Source organism: Hesperophylax consimilis, chromosome 9 (assembly GCF_061612785.1).
Source record: "Hesperophylax consimilis isolate HC1 chromosome 9, BYU_Hcon_1.0, whole genome shotgun sequence".
In the NCBI taxonomy this organism is placed as follows: domain Eukaryota; kingdom Metazoa; phylum Arthropoda; class Insecta; order Trichoptera; family Limnephilidae; genus Hesperophylax; species Hesperophylax consimilis.
Window position 1 is genome coordinate 14,642,979 of NC_142844.1, and position 19,210 is coordinate 14,662,188.

Sequence of the window (19,210 nt, forward strand, 5' to 3'; positions counted from 1 at the left end):
AATAATAGTTGATTTTAAAAAACGTGTTATAATAAAGAATCGCCTGCAACTTACGGTGCCATGATTAAAACATGACCCGTGGATAGAGTTGCCAGCATGTTTGCCGTCACGATACAATTACGTTAATCAGTGATGCCTGACATTATTTAAAGAAAAAATGTTTGATTTCTTTCAAACCCAACGACATAAACATCTACATGTCATCACTTCGTTCGATAGTTTCTCGTTTTCCGCCTGCATACGACTTAAATATTATCTTGTGAGCTTGAGGTTTTCAAGTGGCCGAATTGTATTACCCGAACGGACGGATCTTGTGAATGTGGACGCTCGAAGTGTTCATTTAGCGAAATAAGATGGTGGCGTTGTCAGCTGTGAGCCGTGGAGGGTGTTGATGTTAGAGAATGGGGTAAATGGGGTAAAAGTACACTTGACACGGCGCGGTGGGAGGACGAGTGTGGGTAAATGTGTGGAAAATACTCACACTTAAGTTGTTGAACCAGCGAAGGACCGCTGTAGACGATAGAAAAAGAATTGAATCTAATTATTGAAGGAAAATATTAAACACAGGTAAGAACGGAATGCTATCTCAAACACTATTTCGGAGGCTAATATAAGAATGTTATTATTTTTGTAACAACAAAATCGTAATGCAAAACTTTTAACCAACTTCACTCCCCTCATAAACACAATTTAATCGTTATTTTCATTTAAAATGCTTTAATATGTTTCATACTGGAACATATTCATTTACATTCAATGGAAAAAAAACTTTCTGTCATTCTCATAAAAAAATCTGAAATGGTGATAATAAATTCCACAAATGCAACAAGACCTTTAATTGAAAAATCAACATTATTACAAAAATATATTTTTTATTGGATAACCAACACCTTTGCTATAATTGATCTCAAGTGTGCCGGGGTTTATGGAATGAGATTTGTACATGCCTTGGTGGCGGATGCGCCTGTCCGCCAGCTGCATGGCGGGTCCGATCGGGAGAGGCCGGATGGACCCTTTGGCATCTCCAACTGGCCTTTTATTGCAGTGGAAGGGATTGGCTTTTACCAAAAACTTTTAGATCACATCTAGGAGATTTTGCTTTTCTAACTCCTGAACCCCCTGACCCCCAGATTCCTACCCATCCCTCATACCCTTTTCCTTCTGTGCTACTTTTTATAAAAATTACTCTATACCCCCAATGTCCAGGCATACACTATTAGTAGGCAGTATGCCAGTGCGTACATGTTGTTATATATATATATATATATATATATATATATATATATATATATATATATATATATATATATATATTTATATCGGACAACACTTATTGGAACATCTTTGAGTAAACCACCTTTCTTGATCATCCTTTCACATGTGATATATAACGCTACAAATTACGTGGCAACATGTTTTTTTGTGAAATAAATTTAAAATGTGGTCAGCTATTATATATACAGCTATTTTATGCATATGCTCACAAAATTTTCATCATTAAATCATGAACGCATGTTGATCTTTTTTATGAAAGCACTTACTTGATATGCAATGTTGCCAAATCTTTTGTCCTTCTGTCGAGCTTCTGTTTGGACGGACTTGAACAGATTTATTTGTTGGTTGAATATTCGAAAATACGTAATGCATTGGAACGTTTGGCGCGAATATTTAAAATTGCGGGTTTATTTAAAAGTAAAGTTATACAATCAAAACTTATTTATATTACGTTTACAGTTGAATTAATTATTTTAAAATTAGTTTTGTAGAACAGGCTTTTATAAGATATTCTATCTTTTTAATAGCATTAATTTATTATTTGAAAATGTAGATTGATTTACAATTAAAATACCAAAGTTCAATAATATTAGTATTGTGTTTACAGTATTATTGGAAGTATATTTTATAAAATCTGATTTATTTGAGTTGTTTTCTTTCCTTTTATTATAAAATACCTATTATATGATTTTCAGAAAACGATTTTTGTACACAATATTTGTGCTGGTGTATAATAATAACTATTAATACATATTTTGTATTAATAGTTCTTCATTTTTGTTAATTTTATAACCTTAAATATAAAAGTTACAAATCAATGTACACCATAATATGTATGTATAGTTGTAATGTGTAAACTTTCCTAAATAAAGATATTATTATTATTTTTTAGTGGAATAAATCTTTGATTTTTTTTTTACATTTACTCCACACAAGAGGCCCTGAGGATAATAATTTCCCTCAGGGCCTATGTCATCTTTGAAGATGCTGTGTGGAGGGTCTTTTTGAGGAGAGGAAGGAGTGAACATGTGTCTTGAAGAGACCCATGTCATATGAGGGAGGAAACACAGAGGCCGGAAATTTGATCCAGAGCCGAGCCGTTGAACACCGAAACGAGTCGTAGAAACGACCCGTTCTCATGCGACTAATGTTAACCGTGTACATATGTTGGGCATGCATTTGGCGTGTTTCCCGACTATGCTCCGGTGCTGAAGGGATTAATGATGCTAGTTCCTCGGAGCATCTTCCATAGAAATACCGGTAGAACAAGCATATGCTCTAAAAATTGCAATCCGTTTGTTAAGATGGGAGAATCTATCAAACAGACCGCCCGTTTCTGCACAGAGTCGAGGGTTTTTTCAGGTATTTTCGGGCTTCACACCAGAGGTGGCTGCCAAATCCAACCGTGGGGCGCCCTTGTGATTTGTACAGGGTTAGCAGTTGTGTACTATTCAAGTATTTGCGGGCCCTGTACAGTACGCCCTCATTAACCTCAATTAATTGAAATATTCAGAACTGTTTTATAGTGAATTGTTTTATAGTGAATACCTCACAAGAGTCCCAACTGCTCCCGTCTAGAGCCAGTGAGAATATGGCATCCCCAATTGGGGGATGTTGTGTGGCTGAGGGTAAGTGGGGAAGGGAAAGAGGAAGGTGGGGAAGTACCTGGCTATTCAGATCTAGTCACTAAACACGGCTAAACCCATTTGGAGCAACGTTTCAATTCTGAATGGTGGTCTTACACCAGGGCGATACTGGTAGTATCTTCCACTCTGGAACGTGCCGCAAATATACTATATATTATTTTAATTAATTAATTGTGAAATAACACAAATTAATCAAATAAAATTTATTTGCGCACGCCGGGTTCGAACCCGCGACCTTCGAACTAGTTATGTTACTGAGCCATTTTTTTGTTTGTTTAACAATAGCTCCACACAGGAAGCCCTGAGGAAAATATTTTCCCTCAGGCCTATGTCATCTTTGAAGATGCTGTGTGGAGGGTATTTTAAAGGAAGGGAAGGAGAGGAAGGATAAGGGGTGGGTGGGTGGGGTCTGTGGGTCCAGGAGTGACGGACGTATGAATCCATCCCTCCCACTGCGGTGCAAGACGATGTTCCCAAAGAGTTCTGCCTGAAAGGTTTCCCTCAACCTGTCTCTCCGGCCTTCCACGTAGCTGGAGGACACATCCACCGCCAAGACCCGAGCAAACCTCACCCCATGAACCCGGGCACAGTCACCAAACCACTTGGGGTGACCTATGGCAGAGGTGTAGTTATCCAATAAATGGTTCCCGGGGTGGCAGTACCAAATTGTAAATAGATTAGAAGATACTTTCCTGAATGGTCGCCATTCCCCATGGGGCTACCAGTCACGTCTTCCACTCTGGAATGTACCCGGCAGTAGCTGTAGTATAATCTACCATAGCCACATATTGCACAAGTCTTGTGTTTTAATAAAATTTTGCACAAATTCATTGTTTGGTAAAATAAAAACAAATTTGAAAAAATTCACATTTTAATTTATTTATTTTCAGACATTTTTAAAAACTTTCATTAGGAAATTCAACAGAACTAAAACAAACTTTAAAACTAATTAAGTAATGATTTTTACATAATTGCAGTTTAAAAAATATACAATACGTTATACAAAACTGCCATTATCAGAGTTTAACAAAATATATAATAGCAAAATCGATTGAAATAAAACATACTTAAAAAATAATTAATTAATGATTTTTACATAATTTCAGTTTAAAATAATATGGAAAACGTCATACCAAACTGACATTATCAGAGTTTAACAAAATAGAGAAATAAATCACACTTAAAAAAAAATTGCATTCATTTTCAACTAATTAATTTTCCTTATTTAGTAAAATCCTTATTTAACAACATCCCCATTAAAGAATGCCTTAAAATAATTGAAAATATCCTAGAACAATCTAATGTCAACCCAATAATAAGAAAAGAGTTATTCCAGCTCATAAAATTTGCATACAAACAAATTATTTTCTTTTTAATGATACATATTTTGAGCAATTGGACGGACTTCCCATGGGATCCCCTTTAAGCCCACTTCTAGCGGAGATATTTATGGATCATATTGAAAATATTATTCTAAAGTCTCCCTTAGCTAAATATATAATATACTATGTCAGATATGTAGACGATATCTTAATATGTTGGAAAGGCACCAACCGTCAATTAGATATCTTTATTAATTGGGCCAACACTGTTAATAATAAAATCTGCTTCACAGTCGAACATGAGATCAAAGGTAAAATATTTTTTTTAGATCTAACAATTGGAAAGAATAATAATAAACATACTTTTGAAATATTTAGAAAACCAACTTTTACAGACACTACAATAAATGCAAATTCAACTCATCCTTCAGAACAGCCAGAAAATGCAAATTCAACTCATCCTTTAGAAACAGAGGTAATTATCTTTAAAATGTACAAAAAGTACGTTACCTGAGAAAAATCCACATGATCGTGTTAGAGTACTAAAATCATCTTCTATATTATTATGCCCAGACAATTCTGAAATTTCAGAATCTCTAAGAAACTCAAATATTTCATGTATTTAAAAATGAAAATATTGCAAAAATAGCAATGTCTGACCCATTAATATGTTCATATGGGTCTTTATTATTAAGTAATCACACGGAACACCATTTGAATACACATATAACATCGAAGATGAGGGATTTAGCCAAGGTGTATATAGTTATTAAAGAACAGAAACCTTCAATTTCAACCTTTGATTTAGCGTTTGACCCTGTGCATTTTGATGTTTTTATTAAAGCCGTACAAATAAATAGTGGTTACGATGAAATTACAGGTTCTGTAAAAATTCCTAGCATGTCTCAACGACTTTGTACGGCTATAAAAGATTGTACAAAGTCGTTGAGACATGCTAGGATTTTTTACAGAACCTGTAATTTCATCGTAACCACTATTTATTTGTACGGCTTTAATAAAAACATCAAAATGCACAGGGTCAAACGCTAAATCAAAGGTTGAAATTGAAGGTATGTTCGTTACCAGTTTAGTACAATATGGACATGAGTTTTTACGGTCATGCACTCGTGCTCATTTACTAGTAGAAATAGTGCTTCGAGTTGTAGTCGATGACACTTCGATTGCCTCCTGCTTCTCTAAATGATGTTGCTCATCATCGGCGTTGGAAATTTTCATATCTAAAAAGTAACAATACATTATTTAGCTTTCTTTAAACTTAATTAGTAAAACCTCAAATTATAAGAAAGCAGTCATTGTTGAATGAAACACTAGTATATATTGAATTATTTCGCGGATAAGCGATAAGCCGCCATAGCTCAGTGGTCAGAGCTGTCGACCGGAAATCGAGGGGACACGGGTTCGAGTCCCGTTGGCGTTATGTAAATCTCAATTATTTGTACCTATATTTTGTTAACTCGGATATTTTCTTATATTATTTTGTATAACATATATTTATCATATAAGATATAAGATCTGTATAATTAAAAAAATATATAAATAAATAAAGATGTACATTATTATCTGTAAAAGCCCTATGGGCGTTTAAATAAATAAATAAATAAATAAAGTATCTTTTATCAGGAGATTTTTCAATGTGGATGAGTGTTTCAGGCGAATAATTATTGCTTTTAAAATAATTATAATTAAATTAAATTATTTAATTAAATGAAGACAATATTAGCATCACTCAATCTAAAATCTGAAACAGAAAAGATACGGTCACATCTGGGACTCGCACCGGACCTTCGGCTTTCTGGGCCGCACCTCTGACCATATAATAATCAAATTATATGTTACGTATTGATTGTTTCAAGAGTATTAAACATGTTTTCTGTAGATACCTGATTCTATCGAAGAAGTAACGTTGTTCGGTTTGTATAGTGAATCATCATCTTCGGACGTCGGCGGACTCCTTTCTAACATTACTTCAGTTTTGGTTTCTAAAATAAAGCATAATATATTATATATTTATCCAATAATAATATCTCAATGTAGTAAGTAAGTCATGTGCACAAATATGAAACCTAACCTAATATAATGACAAAACAACAGACTAATTAAGCATTTGCAACGGAATATTTAATTAGCAGCATTTCTGATATTACCTATAACAATTTACTATAAGCTAAGGTAGCTCTGTAATATTTCAGATTATTATCAGTGAATATTACCTGAATCTGAGGAAGTTTCATGGTTAATTTCTTCGCCCAGTATGCTCTGCATATTGCTGATGATTAAACTTTGTCCTTTGGAAATTAGCGAAAAGGGTGAAGACGAGATCATGTCGTCAGTACTGTTTATTGATGTACGTAAATCACTGGTTCTTGGAACATCTATAAAATATCAAGAACAAACACATTGAAACATACATATATGTACCTGCAGTTTTCTGTTTTTGCAAATTTTATTTCCACAAAGGAATTTGTTTAATTTGAATATGAACAAATTAATGGGTGATTATCCGACGTGTAAAACTTCGTTTTAACTTAATTATTTTAAGAAACAACTGTTTGAAAACAAAACATGCTTTTAAATGCATATTTTAGTATAGGAATATGGCTTTAGTTTGATTTGACATTTTTACCACAAGTTGTTAGGTTAGCTTTTTTGAATTTTGTTAATACATAATATATATCTATTATTCAAAATAATTTTACTGCTTGGGTTCTCAAAAAAGAAAGAAAAAAATCATGACCTATATAATAAAATACGGTAATTATTCTGTACTCATTTGATAAGCATAGATTAAAATTGTTAATATTATATTTATTATATTAATTCTATATTTTACAATTTAGGTTATTACCTATTTAGAAATATGTAATAGCTTACCGTATTTAAAATCCATTTCGCAAAGCTGAAAGATTTTATTAAATCTCCTTCGTAATAAAGCTAATAAAACGCAAAAACAAATCAACCTGTCAACTGATTCGTGATATACGAACATTGAATAACGGTAATATTTAATATTATCTGTTAGCCAGTTACAAGTCATTAAGTGTTTCAGAAAACTAACCTGAAGCTAGCTTCAAATGGACCAATACAAACAAACCAGCCTTGTGCTAGCAAACAACATCATTCGATAATGGGCTCTAAATAATATAACTTTAGAGGTTAATTTTGCATACAATTCTTGAGCCTTATAGTTCCTTTCGAATATTGTTTAGACCAATACGCAATGTCGTACGATAATAAGCTCTAAATAATATTACTTTAGAGGCTATTTTTGCATACAATTGTTAAAACATTTAATTACTTTAGAAAATTATTTGTACACCTGCGTTTGACACAAATAACGATGGCAACGTCGCTTTTTGAGATCAATGAAGTTAGTTTAACATACGATAGAAATAATTAACAAAGTCAGGTTGAATATCTGAGATAAAATCGCATATAGGAGCATATCTAATGCTCACGAAAATCGCACTTGTCACATCAAATTGAGTTGAAAATGCCACTGATCTCGTCTCGCCGAGACGATTAAAATGGCATTTAAATCTCAATTTGTCGATGATCAAGTAAGTGCTCAATGATCAAGTAAGTCGAAATGATCCAATAGTTCCGGTTATTTGCAGACGCTAAGATGTACAAAGTGCCGTATCATAAACCTATATATATATATATATATATATATATATATATATATATATATATATATAACAACATGTACATGTATATTTATATGTTATGGATAAGGTTTCCATATATATAAATAGCTGGATTACATCTCATCTCCGCCAATTGGTGTTGGTGGGTGACTTTACCAATCGGACCAGCCAGCCGCAAGGCAAGCGAGACTCAGCGCCCGCGCCCCTTGGCCAGCTTCCCGGCAGGCCCTCGAAGAACGTATTGGGATTAAGGCGATGCACTACGTCGTGTAATATTTTAAATCGAGCCGCTATCAATAACACCCCTTACGTAGATGGCGATAAGGTTTAAATTCCCGCTTAACACCATCCGTCTGTTTTGATTTATGAAAGAAAAAAACATGGCCAAAAAGTGCCTTTTATTTTATTTTGTGGATGTTCAGGCATAAATATTAAAAAAAAATTCGATCATTTTATAAATAACTTAATTTGCCACATTATACAATAAAATCATAACTTAAAATGGGTTCGTAAGTAGGAGATTTTGAACTTTAAATCAGTTTTCATAGGCCTTATACATTATTTTTTTCTGGGCTTATAAAAAGATTCATCTAAAAAATACTCGATTATTTCAAAGGCCAAGATGTATTCTACTCGCAGTATTTAATCAAAGCATCTGAAACATTTCCAGGCGACCAAATTTTTAAACCAAAAACACATGATTTTTCATTACTACTCCACAGCCAAACAGATGCCGAAATGGATATACTTTTTTCTTCTTTTTAGTACATCAGAACTATATTAAGTATGACTTTTGATGGCAGCGATTATAGATTTGTTTTTCGGGAAATCAACAATTTAAATTTTATCAGTTTTGTAAATGTGTAGTATGTAGCCAAAACAAAACAAATTATGGATTTCCTCTTGGTGACTTTACCTCTAATAAGACATCATAATAAATAATAAAATTTATAAGAAAAACGAAAAAATCGCTAATAACAAGTAAGGAAAACATTTATTTTACAGAGCTTATTCGGTTGGTAATTGAAGATGATTTGAACAGAGGTTTTGAGCAGAGACGTAGAAATATGCTCAAACGTTTAAAATGTTAATATTATGAATTCTATAGAAAAGAATCACAAGTACTAATGTGTATGAAATGAGATAATAAATGAGGTTACACCCTGAAATCTAAATAAACTTTTGAAAACCTTGAAAGAATGTTGTCTCAAAAACAAAACATCACACATTTACGAACCAGCCGAATGTAGACACAATTTACCACGCAACAGAAATAAGCCATTTGCCCATCGGAGGGATAGGTGGAATTTTAAATTATTTTATAAGCAGAGATTTCAAAAGTCATTAAATTAGTAGGTTATGAGTAGAAGTCAACAACTATCTTCCAACTTAAATAACTCAGATTCAGGAAAGAGATTAAACTTGGCATTAGCAAAAATACGTTCTATGTGGATTCCGCTTTCCCCGAGTGTTATGGGTGGAATTTCATATAATTAAAAACACCAACTTAATGAAAACGCACGATGAAATTAATTGTTTTCGTACGTGAGAGGGTCTTCAGCTCTCATACTAACTGCCGTCTCCTAAAAATTAATGAGAAGTGCCCATCAGTAATAATGAAGGCGGAAAGAGGGGAGGGGTGTTTACAAATGTTAAAGGACTTTAATTGAAAAACTGGCTATTTTACTAATTTTACGGCCCAACTAACGGTGTAAAGGCAAATGAGTAATCAGTACATAAATAATAATAATGTGAGACCTTGGCATATTAAATTATCGATCCTGGTGTACCTGCAAGCAATATGCGTTAAACTATGGTATTTAGAAAATAATTAGCGTTCATTTCATCAGAACAATACTATCAAAACGCCTACCGGCTTTTAATGAAAGTAGGCTAATTTTGTTGGCTAGCATTTTAGTGAAATATTACATAAAGGGTAGCAAATTCAAGGCAACGATGAGAGTGAAACCTTAAAAACTTAGCTAAATTTGGTGATCGTGCATTCGGAGTATCCAGTTCAAAGGCTTGGAATAAACTTCCTATGGAATTGAGATGCACCCTACAAAATTTTGATCCAAAGTAAAAATTCACTTCTTACGACACTAAGTTCCTTTAATTCGTCATTCTATTCAGAAATTTCTATTTTTTCCTGTTTATTTATACTGTAATTGTTGATGCCCACAAATACATTCTCTACCAATTTCCTTCAACTACTCGAACTGATAATGTCAAAGTGCTTTAGATGTACCTACCAATGGACAGTTAAATAAAAAAAAACAAGATGGTAATATTAATAATAACAGCGCCCCTGAGATGATCTCTCACAAAAGCGGCGCTATATAAATTATCCAAGAATGAATAAATAAAAATTAATATATTTAAGAACTTCCATCTCCTTCTTCTGGCGATAACATTAAAAAAGACAATGTAATAATATCTATAAAATATGTAGAATGTGATATGTACATACAGAATAATCAAAAACTGACACGACTCACAGCTGCAAAAACGTACATACTTCTCTACCTGTTTGTACCTTTACTTACATAGATTTTTAATTTTAATTATTAATATTATTAACTTCTCAGGCTTATCACTGACAACACTGGTAAAACTCAAAAGTCTCTAACCTTAAGCCACAGTTGTAAATATGTGTGTCTACTTGTCACTAGTTTTAAGTCAGTAGTTATAAGCCTCAGTCATGAGTCTCTAGATATAGTCTTAGATGTAAGTCACTAGTTAATATTATGAATCTTAGATGTAAGACAGTTACATATACAGGGTGTCCGGGGGTAAAGTGCAGTAACTTCGTGGGGGGATTCTACATGATTGTAGGAGTAAAAAAGATAAATAACTTTTTCCGAAATTCCAATTTTTTCTTTTTCATACAAAAAGACATACCTGCTAAAAAGCCATAGTGTAGGTGCAAACTTACCCGATAAATTCGCAAGTGTGAACGTGGCAACGTTGCATATTGTGAGTGGCGCGTATCCATGGAAACCGATATTGTGAGTGGCGCGTATCCATGGAAACCGCATGTGAATTGTAAACAATAACAACACAGAGTTCGCCGTATGTTTTGATATTTTACCAAATTTAAAAAGAGAACTGCACTAAAATCACGTTACACTTTTTATTATAAAAAATATTAATAACTCATTGAACACTTAACTAATTTCATCGCTTTTTACTAATTTAAAATATTTTCAAAATGTCCACCTTGTGCTTGTAGGCAAGTATGTAAATCTACAGTAATATTATTTATAATTCGTACATTGTGGCGTATTTCATCTGCGGCTTCGTGAATACGTAACCGGAGATCTTCGACGTTATTTACTTCTTTGGCGTAAACTTTATCCTTCATCGCACCCCAAAAGAAAAAATCTAACGGTGTCAAGTCTGGAAAAAGCGCTGGCCATCGCGAAGTACTCCCTCGTCCAATCCAACGATCTGGGAATTGTTCGTCTAGGTAGCGACGAACGGCAAGTCCGAAATGTGGTGGAGCTCCATCCTGTTGAAACCCCATTTCACGTCTTCTATTTAAATCAACTTCTTCCAAAAGAACGGGAAGGTCATTCTTCAAGAAATCCAGGTAATTTATTGAATTAAGCCTAGGCGGCAACACATGCGGTCCTATAATTTGATTGTTAATAATTCCAGCCCAAACGTTAACGGAGAATTGAACTTGATGGTGCAACTGCCTTACGGAGCGCGGGTTTTCTTCCGCCCATTCATGCAAGTTATGCAGGTTTATCACACCAGTTCTGTTGAACTGGGCCTCGTCCGTCCAAAGGATGTTCCCAATGAAGTTCGGGTTATTAAGTTGCTTACGAAGTAGCCACTGACAATATGCAATCCTTGATACGGGGTCACGTTCCAGAAGGCCTTGCACACACCGATAATGGAACGGGTGCATTCCGTACGTCTTGAAGAGATCCCAGATAGAACTCTTAGGAACACCAGTCATTGCGGAAATTCTACGAAGCGACAATGTAGGATCATTTACAATTGTAGCCATGATGAAGTCTTCGTCCGCTATTGGTAAATTAATAGCATTGTTGTTTCGGGGTCTTCGGCCAATTCCTTGTTCGCGAATAAGTGCATGCGTTTGAACAAAAACACGAGCGTTGGGCACATTACGATTCGGAAAACGACGCGCATATTCCCGGCGCGCCGCTTCGGAATTTCCACCATGTAGTCCATAAAAATAATGAATATCTGCCCGTTCTTCGTTGGTAAAGCGAGGCATTGTCACAATAATTCAATATTAAAATTACGCACAAAAGAAACACATTTTTAACAGTTAGGTTACTCTTAAACTAAATAAAACTCGATGTTTAAGGAAAACACGCACCGAATAAAGATGTACTTTTTAGTAAGACTTAAACACTAGATAAAGACACTAAATTAACAAGTTTTTATTTAAATGAGACTTTTAACACTAGATAAATTAAATTTTCAAAGTTGTTTACTCCGCGCGTCAAATTATGTGACATTACATTCAAAGCACAGACGTTTGCTTACTGAATTACAATAGCGGGGGGTGCAGGAAGGGGCGCGGGATGTAGATTTGGCAACGACGAAAAAAATAATGCCGTCTAGGCACGTCGGAGAAATTTTTCGTTATTAGCTTAAAAGTACATCTAAAAGTTGGAATTTCAGAAAAAGTTATTTATCTTTTTTACTCCTACGATCACGTAGAATCACCTCCCGAAGTTACTGCACTTTAACACCGGACACCCTGTATTTGTATCGCGCCCTGTGAGGTTATTTTTCACGAAAACGGAGCTATAAAAATCAGCCAAATATTATTATTATTCTAAAATGTTTGCCACGTCATGTCATAATAAAAATATAAATTTTTCGAAGAAAATATCTTTGTGATGTCATTATTTAGTATATTAAAACACAAATAACTTTGTTTACATCTCTTTAATATATATAACATCAGGAGCAAGTATATACTAAAGTCAAAAATTAAATATAGATTACAATTAAACAGTGGAAGAAGTGGGGAGGGGTAAGAGTGGGCGGAGTTTTTCAAAATTGGGAATTACAATATTGTTAGACGGGGGTCGTTAGATAGTGATAATAAAAATATGCTTTAACGTCAAAACCAACCCGTGGATTGTACAGGGAATTAAGTCCAAGAAAAAGACCGTAAAAAATAATTAAAACTTGAATAGTACCCACACAATTACGGTGACATTCGTCATAAATTCGGAGCTTAGAAGTACAAACACGCGCTGTGAACAAACGCGTGTTCCAAATTTAAACGGAGAGCCCGCGCTTTTACCCCGCACTTCTTGTTCCGACCCGCACTCATGGTTTTACCCCGCGCTCCTGGAGTACACTCACTAGCTCACTTGGTGGGGTATAAACAATTCTGAGTCTGTGATTAATCTTGTCTGTGGCCGGCAGGGGGTGTGAACAGGCGACCGAATGTAACAATGGAAAAATTGGCAGCCAAGTGCGGCTACCTGAAAAATGATAAAGTTGTACGAGGAAGGGGTGGCGGCATTCTGGGCACCGGCTGCTTATCTGGGACAATTTTTGGAATTTAATGTGGGTTCAACGTAGGTGACCTACTTCCGTCGAAGTAGGTAACTACGGAGTTTTGAAAACGTTTTGTAATTTTCATTATTTATTATAATAGACACTCTTCTCATCGTCATCGTTATGCATAAGGATATGGGTGGTAATAAAAAAATAATTATTATTTTTTAATGATAAACTAAATGTTTATAAGACAAGGTTAACAATTAGTCGCCTGTATTGATATTTCAGGCGACTAATTGTTGCTTATAAAAAAGATTAGTTGATCTGATTTTTTCAGATCAATTTGAAGGAAACGTGTTGGAAGGGATCGGGAGATAAACGCGAAAGGAAGACCGAGTCTTCATACATGTTTCTTTTAAGCCCCCACATTCCCGATTTATAACAAGTTTAACTCTTTAAGTTGTTAAGTTTAAAAATATATATAAGTTATTTTTAAAGATAATAATAACTATGCATTTTTTATGCCGAAGTGTTTTTATTTGAAATTCCTCGATAAAAAAAAAACTTTAAATAAACTCAGAAAAATATAAAAAACGCCTTTTGTTCTTAATATATTATAGGCATGAAAAAATCACAGTGTATCTTTAAATGCAACTGAAGAATTTTTAATTTTTTTATTTTTTTATTTAAAATTTGAAAAAAATATTTTTTTTCACATAGATAAGTGTATACAGGATATAAACAAGATAAAAAACAATAGAAATTAAAGTAGCCTTTCCTCACCATAAAGAGACGATGCTCTTGTCGAGAGAGTTTTGCTCTGTTTCAAACGAGTCATGTTTTATTTAATATTTACACAATTTTCGCTTAATCGTTATCGTTTTTTTTTTATATTAGCGCACTCCTTCTAACATCTCCCTTCCACACCATCTTCGAACGCTTACTACGGGGCCTTGTGGACAAGTGGACAGCAAATTATTCAGATGGTTCCATAGGCGCTTTAGCTTCAAAACAATTATGAGCATCGTCAACAAAAGTCTCACACATAATACATATAAACTGCTTAATCATAAATTAGAACGTAACTATTTAAATTTTTTCATTGTTATCAAGTTTAATTTGTAGAACTTCATGTTAATTTTTATATTTTTTATATATTCAATAATATTGTTATTGGGTTTATAAAAACAGTTTATTTTTAAACAAGTTCTGCTGTGTAATTATTATTACGCGTGACAGCTGTTTCGCCCTCTGAAGGCATTATCAAACTATCTGTTATCAAGTTTAATTTGTAGAACTTCATTTTAATTGTTATATTTTTTATATATTCAATATTACCTATTATTATTGGGTTTATAAAAACAGTTTATTTTTAAACAAGTTCTGCTGTGTAATTATTATTACGCGTGACAGCTGTTTCGCCCTCTGAAGGCATTATCAAACTGTAAACATTATCAAACTGCATTATCAAATTATTATATTATATTATATTTCCATGTTATCAAATTAAATATTTTTAATGGATTCATTTCATAAACACGTTATTTGGTCTTCACAAATACGTCTGTGGGTAAGAGGTCTGGTAATCAAGCAAAACTTTGTGCACGGCGACCAAGTGCAGAATTGACCAACTTCATGTACCACCAACAATGCCAACAGTGCACTGTTTCGTAGTTATGACTGCATAATTACGTCTTTAATCTTTACTGTGGCTATGGCTATGACATAATACAACGTACTTGTAGCTGCAGTAACGCTGCAACGCCGCGGTAACTTATAGACATGTAACTGGTATTATTATTAAAGTCATTACATATATAAAATCATCACAATTCTGAATTTATAATTTAGCTGCACACATAAAAAAGCTTAAAGCAACAAAAATTACAAAAACGTTCCTTTTACCTCGTCATTGAAATCACATACGCCAGAGATTATGATAATTTAATATTTCAAAATGCTCAAATTCCACAATGCTTACGAACTCATTATGCAAATGAGGGTGCGAATGGAATATATTCCGTATATTGATAATTAATGGTTCTGCATAAACGTTTTACAGAACGAAAGATACCTTAGATTAAAAACAAACCTTGTATTTTTTTTAAAATACAATTCCGTCATACAACAAAGAATACATAAATATTTTTTAAACTAACTAACCATTTTCCCCGCGTTATATTCTCTCTACCTACCTCGAAGTAGAAGGGATGTACCGCCACACCACACAGTGTTAACGCCCACTCCTTGATTCATTCGTATTCATACATCGTCTTATACATTCATACTCTTCTTTTATTCTGTATATTGACATAACATACAAATGTAATGAACGTGTGAAAGAGATAGCGTGATTAGGGCGAATAGTGTAAATGGGTAGGTCTTCTTTTGTTTCATGACTTTTTACCAGTAGCTTCCTTAAAAATGTTAAAGAAAACGTAAAATGTACCAACAGAGCGAAAATAAACGTGTAAATAGTGTACCTATACTCCAGTATTATCATTTTAAAGCTACCCGTCATTATTATACGATATCATCCACTGTATTATACAAAGACGAACCAGTACGTTACAAATTGACTCGGTCAAAAGTCACCACAAATTGGTGAAGCAGATATAACACTACAACAAATAATACAGAATTAAAAAAATCATGTAAAACATTTTATAAATTACATTCAAGTATTCAGCGGTAAATACTCTGAGTATAGCCCTGGTGACAAACCACCATATCGAGTTGAAGCGTTGGCGTTGCTTGAAATTGCTTATACCTACCTACGTTTTTAGTGATCAGATCTGAATAACCAGGTACATCCCAAACTTTCTCTTCCTCACTTCCATTAGCATAGCAACCTTACCTCAATTAGAGATGCCATAGTCCCACAGGCCCCGGACAGTTTGGAGCTGTTGGGATATTCACATAAAAAGGAACAATTAAAACAAGAAAAGAAATTCAACATTAAGCGAAATTTTTAGAAATATCACTAAAAAAACAACGGAGAAAGTATTGCGTGATAGTTTAGTTGTATTTGTTATTATATAAAGGGAATATTGATCGTAGGCCCCGATGAAAGACCGCTGTTTAGAAATTAAATTATACCTGTTGCTAGGTTTAAATTTATCGACCGGATCAAAATAGCCATGATATCTTAATCTCAATCTGACCTTCTCTGTTACCTCACTGCTATTGCCATAGTCCCATCGACTCCGAGAAAACGAAATCGTTAGTGACATTTGCATAAATATATGCAAATAGTGATGGTTGTAATTGTAAAATTCAGAAAAAAAGACAACAAGAATAATAATTCTCATTGACCGTTTCGTATTGTCTTCGGGGCCGAAAAACATTATTGATGATAGGTTTTTTTATGTGAACCCAACAGCACGGGACCAATGGGACTATGGCATCCCTAACTGGGGCTTGTTTGCGGTTTAATGATAAGGGAGGTGAAGGAAACAGGGAAGACAGAAGTAGAGAATTTCCTGTCTATTCAGATCTGACACTCAACACGGCAACAAGCAACGATTCTGTTTTTTTTTTTTAAATTAAACTTACAGCTTTTGGGATGCTGTGTGGAGGGTCTCTTTTAAGTAAAGGAAGGAGAGGAAGTTATGGAAAGGTAAAAAGTAAGAGGGTCGGGTAGGAATCTATGGATGAGTGTGTCCAGGAGTGACGGACGTATGAATATATCCCTCTTACTGCAGCGCAAGGCAATAAACAGGTCGAGGGACCAGTTATAGATCTCTTTCACTCGACCGTAAGGCGTAAAGATTTTCAGTAATAATAATTTATTAATTGATTAATTCGGGATTAACTCGTTAATTTTTAAGCCAAAAAAGTAACGATGATGACAAATGGGTGGGAAATCAATGTAAAAAAAATTTTTTTTAGGGATTTAATCATTTGTCTGAATATCTACGTCAATCAAACCGCGTCCCGTCTCGAATTCTACTAGATAAATTCATCGAACTAAATATTATTTCCGTGTCTCTGATATTTTACTTCTTGAATCAGTTCCACTCCATAAAAACATCTCTCAAAGCGATGAGAGATGAAGCGAAGGAAAAACAATGATAGTTCCGCACAATGGACTACTTTTAGATGAGAAAAACCACTCTGAGATGGTTTCTGTTGGGAAAATAATTAACTCCATTTCTTCGCCGTGTAGCCTTTAGAGTGAATTTACAGATAAAACCTGGTAAAGATGTTCTGAATTCCACATCATCCCCATCCCCACCTACAAAACACCTTGTAAAGTTTAATTCAAGGTGAATAGGCTTTTTAGAAAACGTTAAGTAGGTAAGTACTTATTCAAAGGGAAACAAATGGATAGTTCTTAATAAGTAGGCAGGTATTTTTGTATATTTATTTAACAATATTATGTACGAGAGTTGAAAGGTAAACTTGCCGGTCAACATCGAAGTACCCATACCAGGCAGCGCACAGGAAAATAAATTATCCAAAAATCATTTTACATTTGAAATCTAGTCTGGTAATATTTATGCGCTTGGTGGGACATAACCTTCCGACTCAAAACCAAACGCATGGAATGCCATCAGTTAAACAATTATTATTTTATTATTTCAATTTATTATTATACTCTTTTCCCCCTATATTGGTAAGTACCTATACATCATCGATAACTTCGAAAATTCCTTCCATGGGAATCCAAAAGCGCAATCTTGTATTCTTTAAGTCGAGACAATGCTCTAAAATAAAGCCAGAAGTATAAGTGAAGCAGCCGTGCAAAAAAATTTGTGACGCGCGGCCCTGGTCTACCTGCGGTTGAATTTGCTTTATCAACTCTCTAAAATAAAGTGGTAATCTTAACGACATAAGTGATGAATTCATGTAAAAACAATATTCGGCGCGCGGCCCGGCGTAATTGACAGACCTACAGTCGACTTTGCCCTAGCAGGCCTAGGAAATCGATCTTTCCATGGGGTTTATTTTAATTATTTCTGATGAACGTATTACTAAACTCTTAAATGTTCGTAGAGGGATCCCTCGGGAAGTTACCAATTCATTGTCTAGAGAAATGAAATCTGGTACTTACTCTTAATTTTTTAGTTGAAAATTGGATATAGTTGAATAATTTTTTTTATTAATCTGTCTACCGCATAAGTTTAATGATCGTTAGTTAATTATTGATAGGTATTGTGTTAGGAGATCTGGATGTGAATTATCTATGGACAGAAATAAGCAAATACATATGAAACATTCTATTTAGTGAAATTGCATACAAACAATGGCGGTTTGCCAATAGTAAATTGTTCCAAGAAAACGGGGTACATCATGACCAAACACGGTGGTGGCAGCACCTTCAAGGGGTGCTAAGCGAGGAGATTTACGACAGCATAATAACCGCTGCCAGAAGCGGAAATGCAAGGAAACCAAATATCAATAGGTACATAGGGCACTACATGAATCAGAAATCAGTGGATAGAACACTTATCGTAATGTGCTAATGTTAATAAACTTTTCAATGGTATTTAGATGGGACGGACAGTCCATAGAGACTGTCAAGATGAGCATGTCTATGGAAAAATACCATATTTATAATAAAATTATAGAAATTTGTTATTTTGCGTTTTTTTGGGTTGCATTATACACATATGAACTACAGACTACACATCCTTTCTGGACAGCGCGTTTCTGGCAAGTGTATTTAAAAATGTAAGTATTTATTTCGCATACATTTTCTAGCAGTGGTAAAGGGGTGAAAAGTAATGGAAAGAGTGTTACAATTACGTTGATATTGATTGGTAGAGGAGACGAATGTAGAGAAGATAATGGAAGC

The 19,210-nt window shown here is 34.2% G+C and overlaps 1 protein-coding gene and 1 long non-coding RNA gene across 2 annotated transcripts in view; both read right to left on the reverse strand.

Moving 5' to 3' along the window:
* Nucleotides 1–19,210, reverse strand: part of LOC149420951 (uncharacterized) — a 485,282-nt gene that overhangs the window by 299,538 nt on the left and 166,534 nt on the right. The window lies entirely within an intron of this gene.
* LOC149420952 (uncharacterized) lies at nucleotides 5,259–7,785 on the reverse strand. The gene is made up of 4 exons (XR_016302602.1): nucleotides 7,136–7,785; nucleotides 6,475–6,636; nucleotides 6,145–6,243; nucleotides 5,259–5,481 (listed from the first exon to the last, which is right to left on the reverse strand). It is a non-coding gene; the product is annotated as an uncharacterized LOC149420952 (long non-coding RNA).